Raw genomic sequence first — 13,604 nt, forward strand, 5'->3', positions numbered from 1 at the left:
CCCCCCCCCCCCCACCACATACCCCAAATAAACAGGGGAGCAGTCAAGTCTAAGGTAGCATCTGTCTGTGTGCTTATTTTTCAAAGCCACCTGCTGCCACACTCCGGGGATTCCCCGGGGCTGCCGTAGAGCGGGCATCTCCAGCACAGCCACTTTTCGGCACGGAGGAGCTTAACGTCCTCCGAGCTCCTCTTTGACACTTTGTTTCAAGTAGTAGTGAGGTGACCTCCTCTATCCCACGGAAGGGATTCAGATAGCAAAGCCATTTCCTTTTCTTGACTCTCTAGCCTTGAAAGTTATTTAATTAGCAACACTTTCAGCACATCTGGGTTTTAGGAGGGGCCCTTTGGAGACTGAGCACTTCTCCCTCCTTTTGTGAAATTGTCCGTGTGGGGGGGGGTCACCTCTTCCCCTGAGCAGTCCCGCTCAGGCTGTTGGGAGAGTGGCACAGGGCTGTGAGAGAGACCTGGCACCGAGAGGCCAGATCCCACACCTTCCATCTCTCCCTGGCACACCTGCCTGGCTTCTGCTCAGGGCTTTCCTGCTCTCTGGGCCTCCTCTGTGTAGGGTGTGGCTTGATCTGTCCAGGCCCCGTGGTGTAGGCATTGTGGGAGTCCAGGGAGGTCAGCAAGTGGAAGGAGAGCCTTCGCCTGCAAGGCCACCAGCCGTTTCCAGGCCTCCGCCCTCCCGTCCTGCAATGCCACGCATAGCAGCAGGTGAAGGATTCTCTGCATCGCATGCCGTCTGCTCGGAGGAGCCCCAGGCTGCTAGCACTTCTGGCCTGGCCCTAGATGAGAAGAAGCATCTACAGACAGGGTCACAGCCAAACCCCTTGGCTCGGTACATTTGCCCTTAACCTTAACTCTGAACCCACCTCATTTCTTTCCCTCCCCCGACTAACAGTTCATGCCTCAGCCACACAGCAGTTGTGGGGTCCTCCATATCTGTGTTCCCACAGACACACTGCACGGGGAAGCAGAAGTCATCATAACATGAAAATATGCACGAATAAACTCATTGCTGGTGTCCAGCCCACCCATATCTGATGATAATCAGTCATTTTCTGATGGCCAAACGTAAAAATCTGTCAGTCTGGGGCAAGAATAGCAGAAACTCTTCACTAACCTTTGTTTGCCTCCTTCCCTGGGGAGGGGTACGCCCGTTCTCTTGGTGCAGCAGACTGCGTGAGGCCCCCAGTTCACTGAAGGCTCGGGGCTGGTGGGCTACTTACAAGTCCAGCTTTCCAGATTAAAAAATTTGGTCTGCTCCTGACTAGCTGTGTGACCTTGGGTAAGTTGCATAACCTCTCTGTGCCCATATGCTTCATCTGTAAAACTAGACCTAATATGAGCGCCTGCCTTCTAGGGTGTTTATGAGCTAATGAGTTAATACACGTAAAGAGTTAGAGCAGTGTTTTCCGGGGCATGCGACAAACACCCGTTAAACATTAGCTGTTGATACTGGTGCGCCAGGAGGCCTTTCCGACTCTTTGATTTCTGCGCTGGCCAAAAGTTAGCCGTGTTGGTAATTAAATATTACATAACCTGGAGAAAATTGAAGTGTAAAGAGAGTCATTGCATGAAAACAAAGTTTGGTACTCTGGAAAGAATGTGTAACACTGATTTGCTAAAAAGTTGTTGCTGAATCACCAAGGGGCAAAACAGCTGTAAAAGATACACAGAAAAACGGTAGTACAGCTCGGAGTCTGTGTTCCATGTGCTTTGCAGATGACCTACTTCCGCACTCCTCTGAAGCAGTGGAAATCAGCAACTGTAGATGCTGCATGGTGAGTGTGTATTTTGCAAGAAAGACAGTTTGCATCTCCAGTCAGTGGGCCAGAGACAGACCCTGTCTTTCCAGGGGTGAAGAATACACGTGCAGCTCTGATGAGTATGTGTCTGTCCCCGCCTTTCCGGTGACATGACAGCGGGTGGGGGGCAGGAACAGGGCTTTTGCTCTCTAAGGCAGATCAGTGGCCAGAAGTTGCACCCCTTGCCCAGACTTCTAGGTGTCCTGATGCAGGCACAGGTGCCGTGGGCAGGCTCCTCGAAGCACACACATCTCCCTCCCGCCTCCCGTGCGCCAGGCTCTGGTGCTGTGCCTGGTTCACTAGGGCCCATACAGACAGCAGCTGGCAGAACGGACGCAAATCCCCGGCCTCACGGGCCCTCACTGGCAGGGGAAGCAGAGGTAGTTACAGGGCACTTACCCCACAGCCTAGGGAGGGAGGGGCAGGCAGGGGTCCTGAGCTGCACAGCCTAGGGAGGGAAGGGGCAGGGGGCAGAGTCAGACCAGGTAATGTGGAGGAGAGAAAGACAAGATGATTCCGTGCAAATCAAAAGAAAGTAACTTAGAAATAAAAGAATAAAAAAAAAATTAAGCCTTGGGAAGATTAAGGAAGTCCAGAAAGGTCTTTTGTAAAATGATCTTTTTGATGAGGAGGAGTAAAGGGAGTTTATATTTTGTGACAAAATGCCTGTTAAGAAAAGCCTTGGCAATGGACTGATTCTTTGCCCGACTAACAGCAGAGTTTAAAATGTAACTATGAATTTAAGTAGAAGAGACACTCTTTACTGTACTTATAATTATTTATCATTAACGCAGCATACGTTTGTAACCTACAAATGCTACGTCATTGATTCCTGAATATAAAATGTTTGGTCCTTTGTTTCTTGTAAAGTCCCCCCAATGGGGACTGGGACAGGTGACATCAGTGGCCCCAGATCACAGCCAGGTGAGGGGGTAGAGCTGAGGACGAAAGGCAGGTGTGGGCTGTTTGTCTTCACAAGACAAAGTCCCTCCCTCCCCACCACGCATACCTGCCCCACTTACTGTAAATATCTGGACCTTACATTTTAAGCGGCTTCACTTTAAGTAGCTTTTCTCTGGGTTCTCTTCTCCACATGGTTCTTTGTGCTCAGGTCCTGCCGTTGTTCCTTCCTTTTCCCCGCCTGACCTGCACCTCCCTGAGCCCCCTTATACCCTCTTATGCCTGGCGAGCACGGGAGAGTCCCTGCAGAAAAGGACCTTGCCTGTCCATCTGGGTCCCTCTGGCTTGGAGCTAGCTGGCCAGCGGAGCAGATACCAGCAGAGCTGTTCCCCAGTGCAGTGGAGAGAGCACAGTACTGGGGCATGAGCCCCTCTCACAGGTGTCCCGGCCCCAAAAGGAGTCCCCGGAGTGATGGGCAGCATCTGTGGGCACCTCCCACCCCCACCCCCACCCAGTAACACTGACTGCCCCTGCCGTGCGTGGAAGGAACATTCCATAGTTTGCAAAGAACATTTCCCCACCCTACCTCATTTATTCCCATTTGGTGATTCGGCCACTGTGAAGGGCAGGGACAAGCACCCGGGATGGCCCAGGGTCGTGGCCGAACGAGGACGGAGCCAGGACTGGGAGGTGGGTGGTGTTGGCCAGCGTATCGCAATAATAACCCTGCAGGCCATGGAGTTACATCTCATTTCATGCTCAGAAGCCTCTCTGCAGAGCAGCTTCTAAGTCGGCTTCTGCAGCAGGGGAAACTGAGGCAGCGGCGGTCGAAGCCGGGATTTGAGGTCTGGGGAGTGGGTTTCAATGCTCGCCCTTGACATCAGGTTCGCACTGGGGCCTGGCACTGACCTGCTGGGAGGACGGTGTGGGGGGCCGGCCTCCGCAGGCGCTCCTGGTCCTCGCGCGGGCCTCTTGCTGCCCCGGTTCGGAGACCTCCTTTTCTGGGTGCTGGTTCTCAGCAGGAAGACCCTCCCCCTCCCAGCACCCTACTCACCCAGGAACTGCTCAGGGGACCGTCTACTCGGGAGCCCTGAGGTCCGCAGCTTTTCCCCCAGAGGGCTCTCCTCGGGCCGGGGTCAGGTGGGAGGAAGGAGGGGGGGCGCTGGGCGGCTCGCTGAGGAGGAGGAAGGCGGCTCTGCTGCAAACAGACAGGGAAGGCGAGGCCGGGGTCCGGGGGCGGTCGGGCGCCCGGTGCGTGGGCTTCCCCTGGGTCGTGTCATCGGCTGTCACCCCAGGATTTCCCTGCGTCAGGGTGCACAAGCACAGACGGAACATTAAACAGTGACTTCTTTATAAATAAATGTTTAACTCCCACTGTTTGGGAATGGCTCTGGGAGGGCGACAAAAGAAGAGTTCCAGGCTGTCCGCGGCGTGGGATTGCAGGGGTCGGAGTTAGGAGCGGCAGGGGCAGGAGCCCTTCTCTCTGGCTGTCAGTCTGTGTTGGGGGGCGTGTTCGGGGGACACCTGTCTGCGTGACCTGGCCCACTGTTGTGGAAGCCACACAGCTGACTTGTCTGCACGGTGGCCTTACTGCCCTTCCTCCGTGTGACAGCAGAGCTCTTTTGTTTTTTTAAACAAGTTTATTGAGATATAATTCACATACTCTACAAATCACCCATTTAAAGTGTACAAGTCGGTTTTAATACGTTGGTGGATTTGTGTGACCACTAACTACAATAGTCTGTTTCAGAACGCTTCTGTTACCCCACAAATAAGCCCCAGATCCTTTAGCAGCACCCCCTTCCCCACACCTCTCCCCGTGTGCCCTGCCATGGTCAACCACTGGTCCACTTTCAGTCTCCAAGCATTTAGATCTCCATGCGTTTGGTCTTTGTGCTCACGTACGTGGTCTAGCTTGTTTCACTTGGCATAATGCTTCGAAGTTTGATCCGTGAAATTTTTTGCATGTATCAATGCTTAATTCCTTCTTTTCTTCTTATGTTTAGTTATTTAGGGAAACCTGGTGGCTCAGTCAGTTGGACGTCAGCTCAGATCATGATCTCGCAGTTTGTGGGTTCCAACCCTGCGACAGGCTCTGTGCAGACAGCTCAGAGCCTGGAGCTGCTTCAGATTCTGGGCCTCCCTCTCTCTCTGCCCCTTCTCCACTCTCTCTTTTTCACTCTCTCTCTCTCAAAAATAATAAACTTTTGAAAAGATTAAAGTTTATTTATTTATAAAAATAAATAAATAGAGAGAGAGAGAGAGCACAAGCAGCGTAGGGACAGTGAGAGAAGGAGAGAGAATCTCAAGCAGGCTCCGTGCTGTCAGCGCAGAGCCCAATGCAGGGCTCGATCGCATGACCCAGAGATCATGACCTGAGCCGAAATAAAGAGTTGGACACTTAACCAACTGAGCTACCCAGGCGTCCCAAAGCTTAATTCTTTTTTATGGCTGGATAGCATGTCGCTGTATTAATACACCACATTTTGTGCATCCATTCATTTTTTGATGGATGCGTGTGGAAGGCACACTCCCTCGGAAATGAGCCTCCAGCATTCTGGGAGAGGCCTGGGAGGTTAAGCTGTGCTCAGCTGGTAAGCCACTAAGCTTTTGTTTAGCATTGAGCGTGTATCGGACACTGTAGGAGGCTTATCTGGTAATTCTGACCAACAGTATCTGGTTGTATGATCTCCTGAAACAGCACACTTCTCCTGGGCTGTCCTGCCGGGGGGCGGGGAGGGGGTTCCAGATGGGAGAACAGGAGACAAGTTTGTGTCTTCGGCCCATTTCCTGGGATTTCACAGGATGAGCGTCTTTAGGAGAGACAAGCAGAGCACCTGCCTGGACCACGGGCCTCTCCCGCTGCCCTCTGCCACCTGTGCCGGGCCGTGTAGCTCCGTGTCCCTCGTCCCTCCTTGCCCAGCTGCTACAGCCTGATCTGAGAGGCTGACTCAGTGCAGGCTCGGTATCTGGCTTAGGCCGGAAACGCTAAGAAATGGGCACTGCTATCGGTGCTGGTCATCTCCTGGTCATCCAGCGATGACTAATTGTAGTGGATGCTGTCGGGGTTTTGTCCCTGGTCGCTTCACCTCCCGGCTGCCCCCTTCTCCAGAGATCGTTTGCCTCATCCAGGAAGTTGCTCACCCCCAGACCTGCTCCCCAGCCTCTGCTGACTCAGGGGGACAGCAGGCCAGCCCCCCATCTGTGCTACCATGTGGATGAGCTTTGTGGGGTCATTCATGCTCCAGAACTCCCCTGAGCTCAGGCTGAGACCACGTCCTTGCTGAGCACCCCCTCCCCCCACCCCACCGTCCTGTGCACACTCTCCAATAAACAGGCACATGGGCATTCCCGCCTCAGATCCTGTCTCTGGGGAGCGCACCCTAAGACACTGTCTGGTAACCACGTCCCTCCCTGACTCCCTCCTAATGACGTTGAGTCTTGGAGATTCTCTGCCTGAGCTCCCTGGCTCGGCCCGCTGAGGGTTTTGTTTGGTTGGATTTGGTTTCAAAGTCTTTTCAAGCTAATCACTCGGAAAAGTCTGCACTGAATCACAGTCCTGGCACTGTCCCTCTCGCCTTCCCTCCCTCCCTCCCTATTTCCTCTCTTCCACCCCCCCACCCCCCCATTCCCCATCAGCATCCTTTCCTGTGTCAGCAGTGATCTCAACAGAAAAAGGCCTTGGGAAGGCACAGAGGAGACACACTAGCCTTGGTGCCAGACAGCCCTGGGTCAAGGGCAAGCTCGGCCACCCAACAACCAGATGATCCCTAGTGGCTCCTTCTTGAGGCCCTTGTGCTTCTTATCTGGAAACTGGGCTGGGAAGCTCTCTTTCCCACCACTCTTAGGATTTGGGTCACCTGGGTGGGTGACCCTGGACAGTGACAGGTATCAGTCAGCACTTGGTGCACAGAGGCTGCAGAGACATCCCAGGGGACTTCTGGGCTCCTTCACCCACGTGGGTCTTCAGCCTTGCCAGCCAGTCGTCATCCCCCCCGAGCCCTTTAGAGTTCTTACTCCTTTTGCTCACACTGTACCTTCCTCCTGGGTTGCTCTTTCTTTCTTATTTTGAGACAGAGAGAGAGAAGAGCGTGAGTGGGGGAGGCGTGTGGAGGAGAGAAAGGAAGAGAGGACCCCAAGGAGGTTCCTTGCTGTCAGCACAGAGCACGATATGGGGCTCGATTCCACAAGCTGTGAGATCATGATCTGAGCCAAAGTCAAGAGTCAGACGCTCAACCGACTGAGCCACCCAGGTGCTCCGCTCTTCCTTTTCTTTCTGAGCCCTGAAGGCAACATTTAAAGGCCACCTCCTCTCTGAAGCCCTCTTGAGTAGCCGGCAGGCGGCACTACCTGCCAGATCATGCAGGGTCTGTAGGGTTTCTCCTTGTGAGTGTGGTGGCTGTGTGTGCTCCGGAATCACGCGGGTGAGCACTGGGGTCCCAGCCCCAGCCCTCAGCAGCTGGGTGGCTCGGGCCCGGAAGCTGTGCCCACCGCTCACGTGTAGGACTCTGTGTGCATTACAGGTGCACCTTGAGCGGTGGTCTCCGGAGACCCCGGCAGCCCTGCCTTGACCAGCGGTGGGGAGAGGAAGCGACTACCTGACATGTACAAAGAATTACATACATGTAGAGCTGTGGGAGTTGACATCACGCTAAGGGCTGAACACTTCCGAAAGGCTTTCTAGGTGGTTGGTGGGGCAATAGGCTGTCGTCCCTCTGGTCACCCCCTAAGGGGGGTGCGGGGCCATCTGCCCCTCACAGAGCTAAAAGGGGGGACCTAAGGACTGTCACAGCCCAGAAAATGGGGACATAGGCTCGATTTGGGTGTTTCCAGGGATCAGCCATCAGGGAGTTCACTCCATGAAGCCCAGCACCCACTGCGGGCCCTCCAGAGGGTGCACTGGGCAGCAGGGAGGCGACTGGCCCTGCATCCTCCTCCTCTCTTCGGCCCTGCCTCTGGCTCTGGCATTCCGCCCCCTCCTTTGAAGGGACACAGTGCTACTCACAGCCTGGCCCACTGTGGTGGCTGCGGACAGGGGCCGAGAATAGGCTTGTGGCCGCGGCAGCTCTCCAAACACAGCAGGGCTAGGTTGACCTTTAAATAGACGGGCTCTGGGCCACTCAGTTCCTGGAAGTTTGAAGAAAGTCGGCCTTTCAAGTGATGTGACTTCCAACCTCAGGAAAGATATGTGTTTGCAGAAGCCATAATTGACTGCTGCTTTTGCCCTTCATGATATGTGGCCGTGCAGCCGGTGGGGGCCAGCATGCCAGGGTTGGGAGGGGAAAATCCTCAAGTATTTTAATGCACCCCTTCTTAGAAGCAAGATAAACATGTGCATTGTACTTTGCAACAGAGGCAGGGGGTGGGAAAGGGAGCGGCCTGGCCCCGCATGAAAGGTCTTTTTAAACTGAGCTCTGAGGTTTGTCTTTTTCTTTCTTTCTTTGTTTTTATTTGTAAGCAAAGCTGGCAAGAGTGAAGGACGCGGCATCTCCTGGGCTGTGGAGAAACCGAGTCCCTCTCCAGACTGTGGACTGCTCCCTCCGCTCTCGAGTTACCAACTACCCTCCACTGCCTTCCCTCGCCTGATGAGAAGTGCCTGGGTGAAGGCTGTCATCACAGTTGACTGAGATGATTTACTTTTGTCCAGGAAATCTTTCCTCCAGCTCTGGCCTTGCAATTATGCAAAAAAAGAGGGAAAGTTAATAAAGATGCATAACGTGAATCTAATCATGAGAACATATCAGACATACCCAAACTGTGGGACGTGCTTCAAAATAGTTGCCCTGTAACCTTGAGAGGCATCAAGGTCATGAGAGTTAAGGAAAGACAGAGGAACAGTTCTCCAGATTGGAGGAGAGTGGTGAGAGGTGACAACTTTTGCAGGGATTGACTATGGGATCTCCACAGATTTGCGCAGATAGAGGATGTGACATTCGTGCGCACCCAGCGTCAGGTTCATGACCGCGATGGTGGGCTGTGGCTCTAGAGAGGAGGTCCCACTTTAGGGAGCATCCGCCTGAGTATTCTGGGGTGACAGGGCCTCAGCCTTGCTTCCAGAGGATATAAGGAAAAAGAATTTGCACTTTGCTCCAGCTTTTGTCTAAGTTTGAGATTGTTTTAGAAAATAATAATGGTGCCTGGCTGGTGTAATTGGTAAAGCAAGCAACTCTTGACCTCAGCGTCTTAAGTTCAAGATTAAATTGGGGGGTGCCCGGGTGGCTCAGTTGGTTAAGGATCCACTTTCGGCTTAGGTCATGATCTCAGAGTTGGTGAGTTTGAGCCCCGCATCCGGCTCTGTGCTGACATCCTGGGGCCTGGAGCCTGCTTCAGATTCTTTGACCCTCTCTCTCCCTCTCTGCCCCTCCCCACTCAACGCTCTGTCTTTCTCTCAAAAATAAATATTAAAAAAAAAAAAAGACTGACATTGGGTGTAGCATTTACCTAAAAAAAAAAAGTCAACCAACCAACGACAAGGAGAAATCGCTTTTGTGGAGAGTAAACCAGATCCAGGTTTAAATTCTGACATCAGCCAGAGAACTTAGCCTCTCGGTGCCTGTTTTCTCAGCTTTCTCAACAAAGGATGTGCATCTGTGGGTGCGTGAGTGCATGTGTGCACATGTGCAAGAATTTCTCCCCAGTGGGTCGTTCTGAGCAGGAAGTGACACAGTGGAGCCCGGGCGGGCCACCTGAAGAGGTGCCTGCGCCGGGCACTGAGGGCGTGGCGTCTTCACCCCCTCGTACTGCCCCGTGCACCTCCATGCAGGGCAGCGGATGGGTTGAGAGACCAGGGAAAACTGCCTCCGCCTTGGCGCCATCTGTCTGCCTGACCATGGTGTTGTGGCCCAGGACTGTGCCCCTTGAGCTGCAGTGAACTTTAAGGTTTTGTTCAACTCTGCTAGCGTCTTCCCGCAACTCTAGCAAGAACTTAGCGTTTCTCATTTCTACGCCTCTCTGCCCTGCTGGCTGCTTCTAGAGAGGTCTCTGTCCCTTTCACATCACGGTATTGGGAAGGGGGTTAGTGGAGGCCGGCAGCCTGGCCCCCAAGCCCGGCTGGGCCACTGAGCGTCCCCGGCCACCCAGCGGGGCGCACGCTGCCGGAGGAGGGCCTCCGAGACACTGAGTCAGTGTCACTGCCAGCCCCGAGCCAAGCAGGCCGGCGAGCCAGACCTCTCTCTACCACCCTAGTAAAGCCAGTGTTTACACAGGGTAGAGGTGCTCCTCAGATGTTTTTGCCAATCCCCAAATACGGCCATGGCCAGAATGCGAGGGGGGTGTTTGTTATGTAAGGCCTGTGGCTGGTCCCCAGACAATGCCACTTCCTCGCTTGGCGATGTGTAACTGCCTAACAACAGGTTACTCATTTCCTCTGGAAAACTTGGCGGGTCGCTCTGCCCCGTTTCCTCCTTCTGCCACATCCCTGGGCTTCCTCTATTGAATGTTCTCTGGGTTCCCAGGAGCACCGCCACCCAGGTCCCGGCCTTTGGCTGTTGATGGGAAGGGGTGTTTGGAGCAGGGCCTGCATCGCAGCTGGGGATGGGAAGTGCTGACCGCACTCACAGTGAGTGGGGGGCCTGCCACCGGCGTGAGGAGACTCTGGGGTGCGGGCGGGGTTCTGGTGGGTAGCTCAGGCCGCTCCTCCCGTGGACCTGACAGGGGTGCACCCCGTTGCCTATCCCATTTTGGTTTTAGCTCCTCCCTTTCTGCCCGTCTCCTGGCAGAGGGATGAACAAAGGAGCAAAGGGGAGATTAAGGGTAAGTCTTAGATGGATTTCCCTAAGCGGCCACGGACACTCCAGGGCATCAAAAACTAGGGAATGCAGGAGTGCTCTTTCCGTCCATTCTACAAGACCTGGACGGTGAACTCTCAGAGACCAGCCCTGTTTACTCCTCTGCACGCACCTGCTCTACCAGGGGCCCCGCCAAACCGGCTGTGTCCCAGCCTGCCATCCGTCTGTACAGGTTAGCTGCTTGTCAGCCATGGCCTTGCCGGCCGCACGGAGAAGCTTCTTCTCCGTCTTCCACTAAAAACCAACAGCATACGCACATTTCTGTCTTGACAAGTCTGAATAATACATGCACACATTGTACACACACACCACACAGATACACCCAGGTGCACACACGTGGCTAGATGCTCCCAGTGCATGTGTGGCGTCATGCCTATTGGCCTGTTTGATTTTTCTTTTTCTGTTTACCAACTGTCAGAGTTTGGGGATTAGGGATATATTGGTGAGAACGCGGATCCTACCTAGTACTAAGTTCTTTTCTTGGGTTGTCTTATTCTCCCAACAACCCTGGAGGCTGATGCTTTTATTCCTGTTTTATAGATGGGAATCGATCCGTTGTGCAACTCGATGGATGTCACTGATATTCAGTTAGTGTGCTGGGTTGAGAGAGAAGACTCAGCCCTGCGACCCACTTTCCCTAAAAGGAGGCAGTGACGCCATGAGGGTGGCACTCTGGTGTGGGCTTGGGGTGGAGACAGAGGCAGGCGAGGGCTGGTGGCGCAGAGAGAGGTCTTCCTGGGTTCGGTGGGCACAGACCCTAGAGACATCTACTCCGTGTGTATGGCCACCCTGAGACCGGGGAGGGTGGGCGGTGGGTTGCTGTTTTGGTTTGCTTCTTGCCTTCTTGGGCCATAATTGTGCTTTGGAGCCTGGACTTGGGAGATTGATAAAGCTGTGTCCAAATCCTGCCACCACCACTCTCTAGATGACTGAGCATAGCTGCATTTGCTTCGTGTCTCAAGTCCTAGGTTCTTTGTCCATGACATGTGATTGGCTGTCATGTGTGTCTCCCGAGGCAGGAGTGTGATGCCCAGAGCCAGCTGTCAGGCTGCCGGGGGCATTAACGGAGCTGTGTGCTCCCCACAAGTTGACGTTGGTAGTCACAAGCCTGAGACTCGGCTGCACAGGGCAGCCCCCAGCCCCCCTTTGGCTGCATTTTGGCAGGTCTCCTTTGCCCCAGTGTTGGCATCTGCTGAACGTCACTGAGGTGAGGTTCATATTGCAAAGAGGCAGAGACGCTTCAGTGTCTGGTTGGACATTTCACTGAGTGGCAGTGACTGCATGAAATTCTTTGGGTAGGGCATGACCCAACCCATTCAATCAGTGAACAGAAATGTATCCAGTACCGCCTCTGTCCCAAGTACCTGTCCTGGCGAAGCTCCATCTTCGTCTCCATCAAGCCACCAGGCTGGTGGTGTTTGTGTGTGGGGGTGCCCACGGGGACTTGGGGCCACTGGAAACCTTCACTCTGGGCCTCCTCCTCCCCAGAAAGGTCTGGCCCTGGATGACTCCAGACTGCTTCCTTCATTCCGTGTAGCTTTCCTTATGTCTGCAGTGTGGGTATAAGTTTGCTCCATAGCTTTCAAGTGGGACTAAGACTTTGATCTTGGGGTACAGATCCACATGGAGGTGCTGGGAAGGTGACGGAGCTACATTCTGAGGTTTGCTTGTCAGTGATTTACTGGAGAACCTGGAGCGGTGGGGAGGGGCGGGGGGGATTGATAATTCCGGTAATTGCTTATTCAGTCCCCTTGGGTCGCCCTAGAGCCCGGTGGGCTTAGGGGAAAAAAAAATGGCATTGGGCTACTTTGTTTTCTTACATTCCTGCCCGTGGGTGCTCCAGTGTCCAACCAGGCCCCCTCTAAGTTTTTCTCTTCTTTCCTACACCCCTCTCCCCTCTGGAAGGAGGTAAGCAGCATAATCTCCGTGCAGGCTGGTGTCTTAGAGTGTTTCTCATTTGCCATTTGTTTCTGAAGGTTAATTTGCTGCCTTAAAAAAAAGTTCATTTATTTTTGAGAGAGAGGGAGAGAATGAGTGCAGAAAGGGCAGAGAGAGGGAGACACAGGGTCCTCACTGGGCTCTGCTGACAGCAGCCAACCTGATGCAGGCCTTCAGCTCACAAACTGTGAGACCATGACCTGAATTGAACTTGGATGCTTAACCAACTGAGCCACCCTGGCACCCAATTTGCTGTCTCTTTAGAGAAGTTAGGTCAGTCTGTGGGGGGGTGTGTCTCCTCTATGTGCCCATTGACAGTTACCATTTCTAGTACCTACCGTGTTGTTGGGCCCTGGGGTGGGTGTTCTGTTCACCAACACGGGGGCTAGCTCCCGGGGGAGCAGGTGTTTTTGTCTCCCCTTGCAGAAGATGAGGTGACCCTTCAGGTGAAGGGCCTTCCCCGGGGTAAATTTCGGTCACGTCAGAGTCACATTTAAATCCAGGGTTCTGGGTGCACAGACCAAGGGAAAGTGAGGTGTGTGTGTGGCCTCGGCCGTACAGAACGTGGGCTCTGGGTGCACAGCAAGGGGGAGGCTACTTAACATTCCTGAGTCTTGCTTTTCTTACCTGTAAAATGAGGCAGTGATAGGCTTTACCCCTAAGGGTCATTGCGAATGTTCATCAAGGTCAGGTCTTCCGTAGAGGGTATAAACCGTGTCCAGCATGTGGTCCGCACTCCAGCAGCCTCAGTTACTGTGGTCATCCTGACAAAAAGATACTGAAGGGTGTCAGTCAAGCTGTGGGCTCAGGAAGAGAATTCTAGCAGTGGTGGCCAGACGGCCAGGTGATGGTGGAGGGGGTCCGAGCTACAGGGAGCGTTGGGCAGACAGTGCTTTCTCTGAGCAGCACGGAAGCCCTGCGGCCCTCAGGCTGGAGCTGTGTGTGTGTGTGTGTGTGTGTGTGTGTGTGTGTGTGTGTGTCAGTCAGGAGCTCTCCCCACCCTGTCCCCACCTTCGCTTTGCTTTGATGGTCTTTCTCAGAAAGGAGGAAGGCTGTGTGGGTGTGGCCGCCGACTTCCGCTGCTGCCCGGTCCCTGGTCCCTGGCCGAGCTCTGAGTGTTGCATGCTGTCAGATCTGTGTCTCCCCCTGTCTTTTGGGGCGGCTCAGGC

General features: G+C 53.9%; 3 long non-coding RNA genes across 10 annotated transcripts in view; 2 read left to right on the plus strand and 1 right to left on the minus strand.

The window, feature by feature from the left end:
* The window catches only part of LOC115279408, a 222,882-nt gene that overhangs the window by 80,928 nt on the left and 128,350 nt on the right, over window positions 1–13,604 (plus strand). The window lies entirely within an intron of this gene.
* Window positions 43–8,437, plus strand: LOC115279411. Its single transcript, XR_003903431.1, has 2 exons — window positions 43–1,786; window positions 8,169–8,437. It is a non-coding gene; the product is annotated as an uncharacterized LOC115279411 (long non-coding RNA).
* Window positions 8,143–13,598, minus strand: LOC115279410. Its single transcript, XR_003903430.1, has 3 exons — window positions 13,447–13,598; window positions 13,063–13,199; window positions 8,143–8,380 (listed from the first exon to the last, which is right to left on the minus strand). It is a non-coding gene; the product is annotated as an uncharacterized LOC115279410 (long non-coding RNA).

The sequence above is a fragment of the Suricata suricatta genome, chromosome 15 (assembly GCF_006229205.1).
Source record: "Suricata suricatta isolate VVHF042 chromosome 15, meerkat_22Aug2017_6uvM2_HiC, whole genome shotgun sequence".
NCBI classification, from domain to species: Eukaryota; Metazoa; Chordata; class Mammalia; order Carnivora; family Herpestidae; genus Suricata; species Suricata suricatta.